General features: G+C 38.0%; 1 long non-coding RNA gene across 1 annotated transcript; it reads left to right on the forward strand.

Annotated features, from left to right (window-relative positions):
* The first annotated feature begins 2,590 nt into the window (after positions 1-2,590).
* On the forward strand, positions 2,591-6,779 carry LOC149816544 (uncharacterized). The gene is made up of 4 exons (XR_016427717.1): positions 2,591-3,535; positions 3,623-3,733; positions 6,151-6,269; positions 6,361-6,779. It is a non-coding gene; the product is annotated as an uncharacterized LOC149816544 (long non-coding RNA).
* Positions 6,780-13,199: the final 6,420 nt, after the last annotated feature.

Raw genomic sequence — 13,199 nt, forward strand, 5'->3', positions numbered from 1 at the left:
GAATAACTCTTAAATGAGCCTAAAATACTGGATTTTGACACATGACTCCTAACATGAAATAATAGTTAAAATGGGGATCTCTACAAATAAAAATTTTGGTTAACAATATAAGGATCTAAGTTTAAGGTAAGTCCACTTAGCACTTTGATTAATTCAGGTTTTCTTTTATGAAGTGAGGATTCAAGTCTGAAAGATACTATCATTAATGCATATGTTTTCTATATAAGCCAAACATATTTTAAAACTAGTGGGGATTATTGGAAAAAGTTTCAAAATAAACTATTTCTATGATTTGATTCATTTATTGTTTCTCACCAAAATACATTTGAAAAGTGTAGACTCATCTTTAAGTGGGAGAGAATTTTTTAGTGGATTAAATAGTCTTTTTTTCTATTTTTAATACTTTGAAAACCCTTGTATCTTAGGGCGGCATGCGAACATTGATGTGCAACGCGTATGATTGGATGTGTTGATCACACACCTACGTGCATGTGTGCACGTAAGGGTGTTCGGGCTCAAGGGCACTTGAGGTGCAATCTAGCGCACTTTGCACTTCAAACGTTCACAATGACACGATGTGCATTCAGAGGCGGCTGAGACCACTTTGACCATACTGATCCCACCTTGACATTTTTTATTGAGCCAACATTGACTTTTAATTTCTCGCATTAATTCGGCCCACTTAAGAGCATTTAAATGGTGAATATGAAGTTTTGTAACTATTGAGTAGTTTTGGAGGTCCTTGATCGTTGGTCAAAGGTGAGTGACCGTTTAGGGTCATTTTTGTTTATTTTTTAAATGCTGAATTTATGACCACTAAATATCATTTTTGTTGTTAGCCTTCTTAAGTTTATATGGTCAAAGGTGGGTGAACGTTGTTAGCTTTCCTAAGTTTATAAAAATTCTTTGTTTTCGTTCTTTTGTAAAATATATATTTTTATTCTCAAACTTTTATTTATTTCTATCCTTTTGGCTTTCGCTTGGCTTGCAAGTTCAAGTGTGTGAGAGGTCACGTGGTCTTGCAAAGTAGTAACACTCTTGAGGTCCAAGCTTAGTTGTATCTTGAGAACTTAGATGTACACAAACTCAGTTTGCATTTTCAAAAATTGTGAAGTAAGGCGATTGAAGTTCTAAAAATAATGATCTTAAGAACTCTCTAGACTTGGGATATTGGTTTTAAAAAATCCTGTATTTGGCCACTGTGTTTCAACACAAGATACCTCCTGTTGCGAATCAGGTGCATCAATTTGTAGATAACAAAAATTAGTTGTTGCGAATCAGGTGCATCAATTTGTAGATAGCAAAAATTAGTTGTTTCACTTGCCAAATCAGAAATAAAGGTAGTATCAAACGAAAGTAATCACAAATGCAGGAGCCCGCCATTTTTCCTATCCTTTCATTGTGATTTTCCCTCTTCATCTTGGTTGTAACAGTGAGATCTCTTTTGCTGTTTTTTCCCTTGATTGTATCTAGAAACCCTAACCTTCAAAACTCTCCATCTCCTAGTGTCAATTTGGTGACGTTTTATAAGTCTTTCCTACCAGATGAGTGGAACCCTTGTGCGCAAGCAATTAACTAAAACTAAAAAGATATGATAATACATGAAAATAGATTCAGATCCTCACCGGAGTTGATTTTTTTTTTGTTATATCCCAACTCAAAAACCCAAACCAGGTTTGGTTGTTTGGATAAGTGGACATGGAGGAGTCTTAAGAATCCTGGTAAAAAAATATTGGTGGCTCGAATATCTAATCCAAACCTGAAACATGCATTGACATCCTAATAAGTTGAAAACAGAATGGGTAGAGCCTCCAGCCATGCAAGTTTTGAGCCTTGTCAACATCTTAATCACATCAAAGTGGGTAGGGGTGCACAGCAAGCTGAGATTGTCACAACAAGCTTGTGGTTTCTCAAGCTCAGACATTTATATAAACGAGCACAAGAAGCCTGGGGTTGCTCAAGCTCACAAATTTACATAAACGACCCAAGCTTGAGCCAAAAATTTAGGCTCGTTTTTTGTTAGATGAGCTGAGATCCTACTAAAGCTAGTTTAAGCTCTCTCTCTCTCTCTCTTTCATATATATATATATAAGGTTATAGGATTAAGTGAATATGTAAAGCAATAAGAATTACCAAGAAAAAAAATGGTAGGTTCATGCATAGTTTTTCATATTTACAATTTCATTCAAGCCGAGCTCAAGCTAAACTGAGCCAAGCTTGACCCTGATGTGACCAACCTGCTTTCATCCTCAACCTTGTCTTAACCGGAGAATATTTGGCTAAAAAGGGTAGAAAGTTGGAAGGGGTTAATGTCCTTAGTCAGATGGCAAAAACTAAAACCATACTTAGGGGTGGCAAAACCTGACACGACCCGCCAACCCACCTCTTAGGCGGGTTCGGGTTTGGAAAAAATGAACCTGTTTAATAAACGGGTTAGTCGGGCGGGTCAACCCGTTTACCCGAACCCATCAACCCGCAACCCGTTTATAACTTTATATATATATATATATATATATATATATATATATATATATATATATATATATGATTCTAACCCTAAAGTTAGAATTTCCAGTCCTCGCTCCTTCTTACCTAGCCACAGCCGATAGCGAGCTGCGAGACGCCGAGACCCCTTTCTCACTCGACAGCATCCACCGCTCTCCCTCCTTCTGTTTTGGGTCTCTCTCTCTCTATTTCTTGCAACATCCACCGCTCTCCCTCCTTCCGTTGTGGGTTGCTGAGTTGCGTTTACAGGTCCACAAGCAAGCGGAATACCAACAACAGGCTGCTACGAGTGCCTCTGCATCTTTTACTGTGGAGGATGCACATCCATGGGGTTCCTCTCAAATTGGGTTGAGGCTTTTGTAGAGTTTTAGTTTTTCCTCCTAAAATTCCATTTTTCCTTTTGTTGGTGTTGTTTTGGCTGGAATTTAAGGGTTTCTTTTATGGTTTTTTAGTGTTTGTTGTGATCTTTTATAACTAGATTTTCATGAAAACTTTGGTGTCTTGTTGATTATCATTTCCCACTTAAGGAGGTGAACATGCTACCATTATACTGATTGATCCCCAGTGTACTTTATATGTATGATACCTCTGACTTCCTTCCGAAACTGGTTTACATATCATTTCCCACTTAAGGAGGTGAACATGCTACCATTATGAAAACTTTGGTGTCTTGTTGATTATCATTATGTTGGTTTGATCGTGCATAAAATTCTGCTCATAACTATATTATTCTTTGCACAGACTGTGATAAAACCCTGTACACTTTTGGTGCTTGTGGGAATTAGTTCTACATTTGTATAATTTCTTTTCTAACTATACATTTGCATATATTTTTTTGTGTATTATGTTTTCTTGTTCTCTTTAGATGTTGGCATTTGAGCGGATTTAGGTCGACATTATTCTTTTCCTGGAAAATTTGGGCTTGATCGTCGCATAGATTTGTGTGGTGTGTTTGTAGGCTTATACTATGGACTTTCAGACCACAGTGTCACAACTTGAAGAGGAGAATATGCAGCTGGTTAGAGGGCAGGTGTGTGTGTTTATTTTTCTTTGGTTATGTAATTGCTTAATTTCAGTTTCTTGTCACCAGAATGGTTCTAATTATAGTAGTTTGTAGGAATATCAGTGATCGCCAAGTTCAGATGACCATCTCTACAAATAGACCCTGTGTATAACGAGTTTTCTAGTGGACATGGTTGCAATACATTTCTTATGGTAAAGGAAAACGGTAAGTACATTAGTTGAAAGGTTGTCGCTCTCTTGCTAGTTATTTTTTTATGGGTCAGTTGAACATCAAATAAGTTAATGCACTAATCAATGTAATCATCAGTAAGGTGCTTGCAAATACAAAAACATTCACAGCAACAACTATTAAATGCAAAACTTAAGCTTTATGGTTTTGATCACACATTTATTATGTATGATCATATGTATGATACCTCTGACTCAACTATTAATTTTTTTCTATGTTCTTTTACTCTATTCAGACAATATTAAATATTACTTTCAATTAGTAATGGACAACATTGTGGATACATCTGCTGAAGGTCCAGAAGAAATTAATTTTGAGGATGTTCGTGTTACGCCATCTACAGTATTAGGTGGAGAGAGTTCTAGTACTAGACGGAAAAGAAAACTAACCTCTAATGTTTGGGAAGCATTTAAGCAACTTCCAATTGGAGAAGATGGGATAAAGAGAGCTGTATGTAAATTATGTAACAAACCCTACCTAGCAGATAGCAAGAATGGGACCGGAAATTTAAAGTGTCATATGCTTGCATGTCCAAAATTAAAAACTAAAGACGTAGGTCAATTATTCCTTGCAAAATCAGAGGGAACTATGTCTTTACAAGATTCTAAGTTTGATCAACAAAAGTATCGAGAATTGGTAACAACGATGATTCTTAAGCACGAATTTCCTTTCCAATTTGTTGATTATGATGGATTTCGTTCATTGATTACCTATGTATGTGATGAGACCAAACACATTAGCAGAAACACAGCTAAGGCAGATGTTTTAAAGATGTATAAAAAAGAGAAAGACAAACTCAAAGATTTGTTGAAATCTATTCCAGGAAGGATATGTTTAACATCTGATTTGTGAACATCTATAACTACTGATGGGTATATATGTCTCACTGCACACTTTGTAGATGAAAATTCAATATTGCAAAAGAAAATTCTAAATTTTTCTGCAATGCTAACTCCACACACTGGAATAGCTATATCTGAGAAAATTTATACATTGTTGACTGAATGGGGCATAGAGAAAAAAATATTTTCGATTACACTAGATAATGCTTCTGCAAATGATGTATCTGTTGAGTTGTTGAAGAGTCAACTTGCATTGAAGGATGTATTATTATGTGATGGTGAATTCTTCCATATTCGTTGTTGTGCTCATATCCTGAATTTGATAGTTCAAGAAGGACTGAAAGAGATGGATGATTCTGTTAAAAAAGTCCGAGAGAGCATAAAATATGTGAAAGGGTCACAAGGTAGAAAACAAAAGTTTTTGGAGTGTGTTAAGCAAGTTTCTTTGAATAATAGTAAAGGATTGAGACAAGATGTCCCTACAAGATGGAATTCAACTTATTTAATGCTTGAAGGTGCGATTATATATCATCGTGCTTTTCTGCATTTACAATTGAGTGATTCAAATTACAAGCATTGTCCGTCGTTAGAAGAATGGGACAAAGTTGAAAAGATTTGTGACTTCTTGAAGTTGTTTTATCGTGTGACATGCTTATTTTCTGGATCTACATATTCTACATCAAATTTATATTTTCAAGAAGTGTTTCTAATCCACTTAAGCATAGTCAAGGGTATGCAAAGCTCAGATAGTTTTATTAAATGCATGGTAACACAGATGAATCTCAAATTTGAGAAGTATTGGAAACATCACAGTCTGATCTTAGCTATGGCTACTGTTTTGGATCCACAATACAAGCTACAGTTTGTGGAGTTCTTATATAATAAAGCAGGAGGCTCTTATGAGGCGATACAAGTCCATGAGAAGATATTTGCTCTTTTTGATATTTATATGCAGAACAATCCTAACGCTTCAAATGTCGAATCTTCAAAATCTGATGGTTTAGAACATGGTTCAAATGATAACTCACTTTTTATGGTAATTACTTCTAATATATATATTTTCATTACTATATTTGTCAATGTTTTTTTTAATACAATTTCTTTTTCTGTGTAGGAGTTTACTTTATTTGAGAACTCTGGGAGTGCGAATAAAGCACAAAAGTCACAATTAGAATTATATCTAGAAGAACCTCGAATTGATTGGAATTCACAATTGAATGTTCTTGATTATTGGAGGACAAATAAATTTCGATATCCAGATCTTGCTCTCATGGCGTGTGACGTATTGAGTATTCCTATCTCCACAGTTGCTTCAGAATCTGCTTTTAGCATTGGTGGTAGAGTACTTGATCAATATAGAAGCTCTTTGAAACCTGATACAGTAGAAGCGTTAATTTGCACTCGAGATTGGTTGTTTCATGCTAATGATAATCCATAATCTTATGTTTTTTTTCTTATACAAAGTATCAAATAATTTGTGGAGTTTGATTAGTGAGTTCTATGTTACTAACTATTTTATGATATGTTACTAACTATTTTATGGTATAACAGAAAATTTAGTATTATTGGAAGAGTTGACGGAGGATATTATTGATTTGAACCAAACTACGACCACAAGTGAAGTTGTAGATTCTGTTGAATGCTCAAATTAAAAACCAATATTTTGTAAGGTACTTGTAAAAATCTTGATACTTATGTTTTTTTTTGTTTCATATGTTGTATCTTAATAATTTAACTTACTTTTTTAATTTTTTTGTGTAGGGTCATGATCTTTGGAGGATTGAAACAATTGATAAATTGATCTTAATGTTGATTGTTGACACAATGTATCTGATGATTACTGTTTAATTGTTATTGTGATGTGGAAGTTTAATTATTTATGTTTATCTTGATGACTGTAAGACAACTTCGTGGATATGTTAGTAGTATGGTTGTAACTTGTAAGACATTGTGTTTATGTTGAGTGAGGATGTGCCTTGCTTGGTCCAGTGGAATGCTGTTATTGCTGGTAGTGTGAGGCATAAGGAGAATTGGATTGTTGTTGATCTCTTCAATAGTATGCTATATGATTCTCACTGAATGCCAAATTCCTTTAAGTTTTCAAGTGCCTTAACAACTTGTGTTGGATTGGAAGAATTGGACTTGGGTCAGGGAATTCATGGTTGGGTAATCAAATGCAATCTGGAAGATGATGTCTTCATTGCAACTGCAAAATGTGAAAAGATTGAGGATGCACTCGTGGAGTTTCACAGAATGCCAGATAGGAATGTTGTGTCCTGAACAAATAATTTCGGTTCATGTTAGGTAGGATGATGTTGTTTCTGCTTTTGAGTTCTTCCGAAGCATGAGAACTTCTGGATGTTGATTCTGCTTTTGAGTTCTTCCAAAAAAATATGCATAGACTGTTGATTATGTGAAAATTTGATTCATTTCGTTTCTGTTAAGGCTGGATTAACTCTTGATGTTTCTGTTGCTAGATCAATTTTCACAATGTACTCCAAATGTGGAAGCCTCAATGAAGCTTTCTAATTGTTTGAACGAATGGTTGAAAGAAATGTTGTTTCCTGGACTTTCATGATTGCTGGATTTGCATAACGTTGGTTACTCTGTCAGCTCTTTTTATTCTGCTTCATCAATTGGCAGTTTTAGTTTAACTCATCAATCTGAAAGCCAGTCGGGTTACTCGGGTCGGTTATCGTGTCTATGCTATTGGGTTGACCTGTTTAATAAACTGGTCCCCGTGTCGTGTAAACGGGTCGTGTTGACCCGACCCGTTTATTAAACGGGTTAGGCGGGTCGTGTTGGGTTACCCGTTTAATAAATGGGTCGGGTTCGTGTTTGCCACAGTCGACCCGTTTAATAAAGGGGTTGGGTTCGTGTTGAGGTATGCTGACCCGCCAACCCGCCGACCTGACCCGCCAACCCGCCAACCCGACCCGATTGCCCCCCCTAACCATACTTGCATAGAATCTCTATATTACCTTACATATCCTATTTCATGCGCACAAGTACTTGATACTGTTAAGAAACTAGTTTCAAAAATACCCAAACTAGTTTTGAAAAGACCAAAAAACTCGTTTCTAAATGCACATGAAACTTGTCTCAAAGAGTAAGAAACCATCCCTTGTACAAGGGAAATTAGTATCAAACCTAGTTTCATTTGTGATAGTGGCATTGTATCCCTCTCAAATAAGGTAAAACATGGGATAATAGGATCTTCGCAGTCTTTCTTGGGTGGTTCTTTTATATGTAAATCTATCTTAATTCTATTGAAATCATCAACAGCTTTAATTCACTTCTATTGAGGCTATCATGAGAGGTTATTTATTTTTCTTCAATCTAAACCTGATTTTTTGTTCTTTTATATTAATTTCATGGTTGAGATTTGTGCATTCACAAACTCTTGCAAGAGGCAACCTTTACATCATTGGCCATATTGGCTTGACATTCTATGTTTTGCTTTATTTGGTTATTATTCTAAACATTTTTCTTTTACATATAGCTTCAAACATTGGATCATTGTTATAGATATACATAATGAAATTATGTGATATTTTGATCTTTATAGTTGGTGCTTTCGCTTTTGTTCTTAGCATTTTTTTATCTCAACATATATAATGTCACTATTCTTATAGGGTAAATGACGAGATCTAAATTTTAGATATTTGTATTAATTTCATTAGAAACTCATACTATTATCAAGAACACCGTGTACCAAAACCTCGTATCAATGTCTACTAGAAACTTGTACCCAAATTTTTAGAGACATGCTTTAATAAAAATGAACCCAAAACTTTTAAAGGCCTTGTGTACCCATACCCCTACCCCTACCAGTATCCTTACCTGTCCCTGGCAACTACCACCAACACATAGTTATTAATCTCGTTATTAGGAATTATGTGGCAAAAAAAAATCTTGTGATACATTAAAAAAATAGTTAAAAAAAGAAAATATCTATATATTTTAATTTAAAAAACATGTAAGCAAATACATAAACATATCATAAAAAAATGTAAATTTAAAAATATAAAAAAATAAGAAAAAATTTCCATTTAGTGGCCAACCTTTTGCCTCTAATTTCAAATAGAGGCATCACTTTTCTAATTGTCCAAATATGTTCCAAACTTTTCCTGACAACTCCCAAATCAGGACCTCAAGGTAATGTCCCTCATGTTAAACCGACAGAAAAGTGATTTTTTTTTTATTTTTTGAGTTTTCCATTTTGTCCCTTTTGATTTAAAAGTGAATATTTACCCTTAAAAAAATGAGATGATGGGTTCAAATTATGGCCACAGAAGCCTGCTGATGAGGAGGCAAACCAGTAACTAGAAAGCGCCAGTACTTCACCAGCCTCAGAGTTAGGCTTTTGGGTGAGATGCCTTGGACAAATGATATCTCTCATTAAATGTCTTGGATGAAAGGCATGCCCTTTAACTACTCTACATCAACTTTCCTAGAAAGCTGCAGGACTGTTTGGAATCTGTAGCTGGGATGGGCGTTTATGGAGTTTATGCATTTGAAGAAGTGACAGCTGCAAAATCCATGATTTAGTGTAAATACAAAGGAGAAAGGGCCTCACTTCCCATCCCAAATGTATAAACACCCATCCCAGCGCCGAGATTCCAAACAAGACCTATATTTAAGTAAACTTCTCTTTTGGATACTGTCCAGAACTGTAAAACCCACGTTAAAAAAAAAAATATTGGACCCGGGTCGGGTCGGGACCCGACCCAGGCCCGCCCTCGTTGGGGTTTTAAAAACCCGATGTAGGGTTAGGGTTTTAAAACAAAACCCTCCCCTGTGCGTCACACCTCACCCGCTCCGCTCCACCCCCTCGGCAGATAAGGGAAACCCTTGAGGGTTTCCCTGAATTTCGCCCCCCCACGAGCTCTTTAAAAGCATTGCAGGAGGGCAGAGGGGGCATGCCTCCCTCTCGAGCCTCCTTCTCCTCGCACCGATGCCCCTGCGAACTGTGACGCCACCTCCGTCTCTCGTCTCTCCCCCTCTGCATCTCTTCTCTCCCCGACTCCATCTCTCTCTAGTTGCCAACGCCGACGGCGGCGAGCTCCTCTCTGTCGAGGCAGCCCGACGACCTCCCTCCTCTTCGACAGCCCCAGGTAAGCCTCCCACCCCTTCTCCTCTCCCAACAACCGCAGGCAGGGGCCAAAGGCCTCTGCGTCTCTCTCTCTGCTTACCTTCCGACAGGGGCCATCGGCCCCTGCCCCTCTTCTTTTAAAATCCAGCAAGGATCGATGGCCCCTGCCATTTTTTTTTCTCAAGCTCGACAGGGGCCTTTGGCCCCTGCCCCCCCTCCTCTTTTAAAGACTAGCAGGGGCTGATGGCCCCTGCCCTTTTTCAACATGAACGACAGGGGCCATTGGCCTTTGCCTCCTCTTTTGAAAGCCGCAGGGGGCCTTTGGCCCCTGCGCTCCCTCTCCCTGCTCATTTTTTTGACAGGGGCCATTGGCCCCTGCCCTTCCTTTAAAGCCAGCAGAGGCCGATGGCCCCTGCCCCTCTCTTAGTCGTCTGGCAGGGGTCGATGGCCTCTGCCTTTCTTTAAATATCCGGCAGAGGCCGATGGCCCCTGCACCTGTTTCCTTTGGCGGCATGGGTCATTGGACCCTACCCCGTTCTGTTTCTAGTCGGCAGGGACGGTTGATCCCTGCCTTGTTTTGCAGAGAAGCCGAGACCCCAGTCCTTTGTTGTTGTTTTTCCTATTCATTTAAATGCATACTAATAACATACCTTTGCAGCTTACGCAACAGGCTCCGTTCGTGCTCCGCGGCCCGACCCTCGTATTATCCTCACGTGTAGCCGTACGCAGCTACACAACATTCTGAGGTAGGGTAAAGTCGCACAAAGGGTAATAAATGAATCTATTTAAGTTGAAATAATTAAGATGCCCGTGCTAGACATGCTTAGAGTTATATTGCTTCTGCATTGCGTATTTTCTTGTTTGCATGCTCATGGGTCGAGGTACAATTTCATTCTTCGATCATTATTTTGCATAGTTGCTTATGAGTTTGAGGTGTGGTTTCATACTTCGTGCAATACCTATGCTCTTGTTTGCTTGCATACGTTTTTGCCTGCACGTTTCCTTTGAGTGAGTTACGACTTTGTGTCTCATGTATTACTTATGACCTTATGTGTTTGCCTATCTAAGTGACCAAGGTATGGTTTTGGTACCTCATGTATTACTTATGCGCTTTTCCCTCGATGTGCGGCATCGCAAGTCGAGAGTTGCTTGTCATGTTATAACCTGCATATGCTCACATTTATGGTAAATATGTACTTACATAAATGTAGTCTTGTGCCTATCCTGTTATCACTTATTTTCAAAACACTAGAAGTTGTGCTTGTGCATTGCAGTTCTTTAAAAGCTAGTTTCCTTCTGCCAACCCAGTGCTCTTCAAATTGCACAGCTTTTGCAAAGTTAAGTTTTAAGTCTCGCAGGATTGCGAAGTCACATTTGGGCCCTCCCAAGTCCACACTTGGGAGAAATGTTTTATAACCTCGATTCAAGTTGCGACTCAATTTGAATAACCCCGATTGGGGGCAGGAGCCTGTGATCGAGTGAGGTTCTGTTGAAGGACCCATTCTTCATTTATTAAACTTAGTGTCGCGTGTCGTGCAAATCATGTCGATATTAAGATAAATTTTGGATGCAAGATTGATAGTGATGTGCCATGTGTGAATGACTCAATGTGGCATTGTGGCTTTTAAGGATGAATCGTGCCAAATGAGCACTCCTATATTCTTTTGATTGTTATGAAGTTGTGTGTTGGGTGTTCCTTTTGAGAAGCCTACGCACCCCCCCTCCCCCCCCTTTTGGTGTAGCGTACTTTTAGTCATGCACGACATGTTAAGTACTTTGTTGATCAGACGAGAGATCCGAGACGACCTTGTATCATGAAATATGCAAAATATTGTTGAAATGAATTCAAGACTTATCTTGCCAAATTGTGTTGCGTTACTTCTTTTGCAGATAATATCTGTTGGGGTTTCTTTGGTGAAATCATATGCCTTTCATTGTAGTCGTACTTTTGACAAGTACGTCCGTACTTTTTGACAAGTACGTCTTCTTACGTTGCGATGATTGGATGAGTAGGTTGTGGCAACCTTGATGAGTGCAAATAACAAAATGCTGAGATCACCTAAATAAGTGATGATTTCCGCCTTCACCGGCAAGATACTCGAGTTGGGTCGAAAGATCAGAGTATGTAGAATGGGTCTTCAGTTAACTACCCCTGATGTACTCATTCGAACCGCTGACTCCTGTCAGGAGAGAGGATGGAAAAGTACAAAAACTTTGATGGACAAGCCATTAATGGAAGTTACAAGCAAAAAATTCGGCTTCCCCAGTCATCGGAGTTAGGGGAAGGGGACTACCATAATTATCCTAGGTGGTAGCTCTCCATGTTCGGGATGCATCTATTGTTTATGCTGCTTTGGGGATTTCTCTCTTGGTCACTGACCGTCCCCTCAGGTGCGGACTCAGTCAGCTATCCGGGTTATCTTAAAATATATAGCATAATAAACTCCCGGATCAGTCTAGGCTGTTTTTAGAGTCGTGCCTTGTGCGTACCCACTTGGCCAGTTAATATCGAAACTTAATTTAAATTCGATCACACAATTTGTTGAGTTATGCACGTATGAAAGCTATAGCATGCAACGGGTTTCAATACTTATGGAATTGTGTGTGTGGTTGATGTAGCGTCGTATTTTGCTAGTTAAATTGCTTATGCAGTGCTTTGCTTATAATAATTAGCCTACTTGTGCCAGTGAAATGCTTGTAATAGTTTTAGCATTTTGCTCATGATAGTAGCTCCATGAATCTGTTGAAATTAAATTGCTATATAATTGTCTGTCTACTTGACATATTAAATTATTTTGCTTAACCATGTTCTATATCGTCCTGTATGTGAACCTACCAGTTTTTAGTGAAACTGACCCATTTTATGGGCAGGTGATGTATAGGTGATACACTCTGCGATGGCACGATGGCGCGATGAGATCAAGATAGAGCTTTTTCTCTGACGTTTCGCTCCTGAGGACATGTTGGTAAATTTGGTATGAAGTGTATTTCAAAAATTCTCTTTTAATTAAACCTTGAGTTACTAAAACTATTTTAGTAAACTTCTTTTTGGTTTCAACAAATATAATGAGTTGCAAAATTTCATGAACAAATTCTCAATTTTTGAAACTGTATTTCAAAACCATTTGATTTCAATAGTTGTGCGAGATTCGACAAAGGAAAGTTTACGCTGTAATGCGCTCAAGGTCCATTGACTTGTGGTTTTAAAAATATCATTTTCCGCTGAAGTACTATTTAAACTCTGATAATTGTATGATTTCAAAGCTTTCTAAACTATTCTAAAAGTTACAAGTCTTGGATTTTTGGGGCGTTACAAGAACTTCTACAAAATGCTGGCTTTTCCAGGTTGCGGGTTCAAAACTGACTAGTGCCCACTATAGCTCTTTTTAACAATTTGGTTCTGAGATCAACTCCAAACCTGGTTCCAAAAAATACGTAACCAAATCAGTCCAAACTTATATGGCTTTAGTGTCAGCCAGATCTTACTTTAGAACCAATTTCAGTT

The sequence above is a fragment of the Nuphar pumila genome, chromosome 14, assembly GCF_984573655.1.
Source record: "Nuphar pumila chromosome 14, dmNupPumi1.hap1.1, whole genome shotgun sequence".
Taxonomy (NCBI): domain Eukaryota; kingdom Viridiplantae; phylum Streptophyta; class Magnoliopsida; order Nymphaeales; family Nymphaeaceae; genus Nuphar; species Nuphar pumila.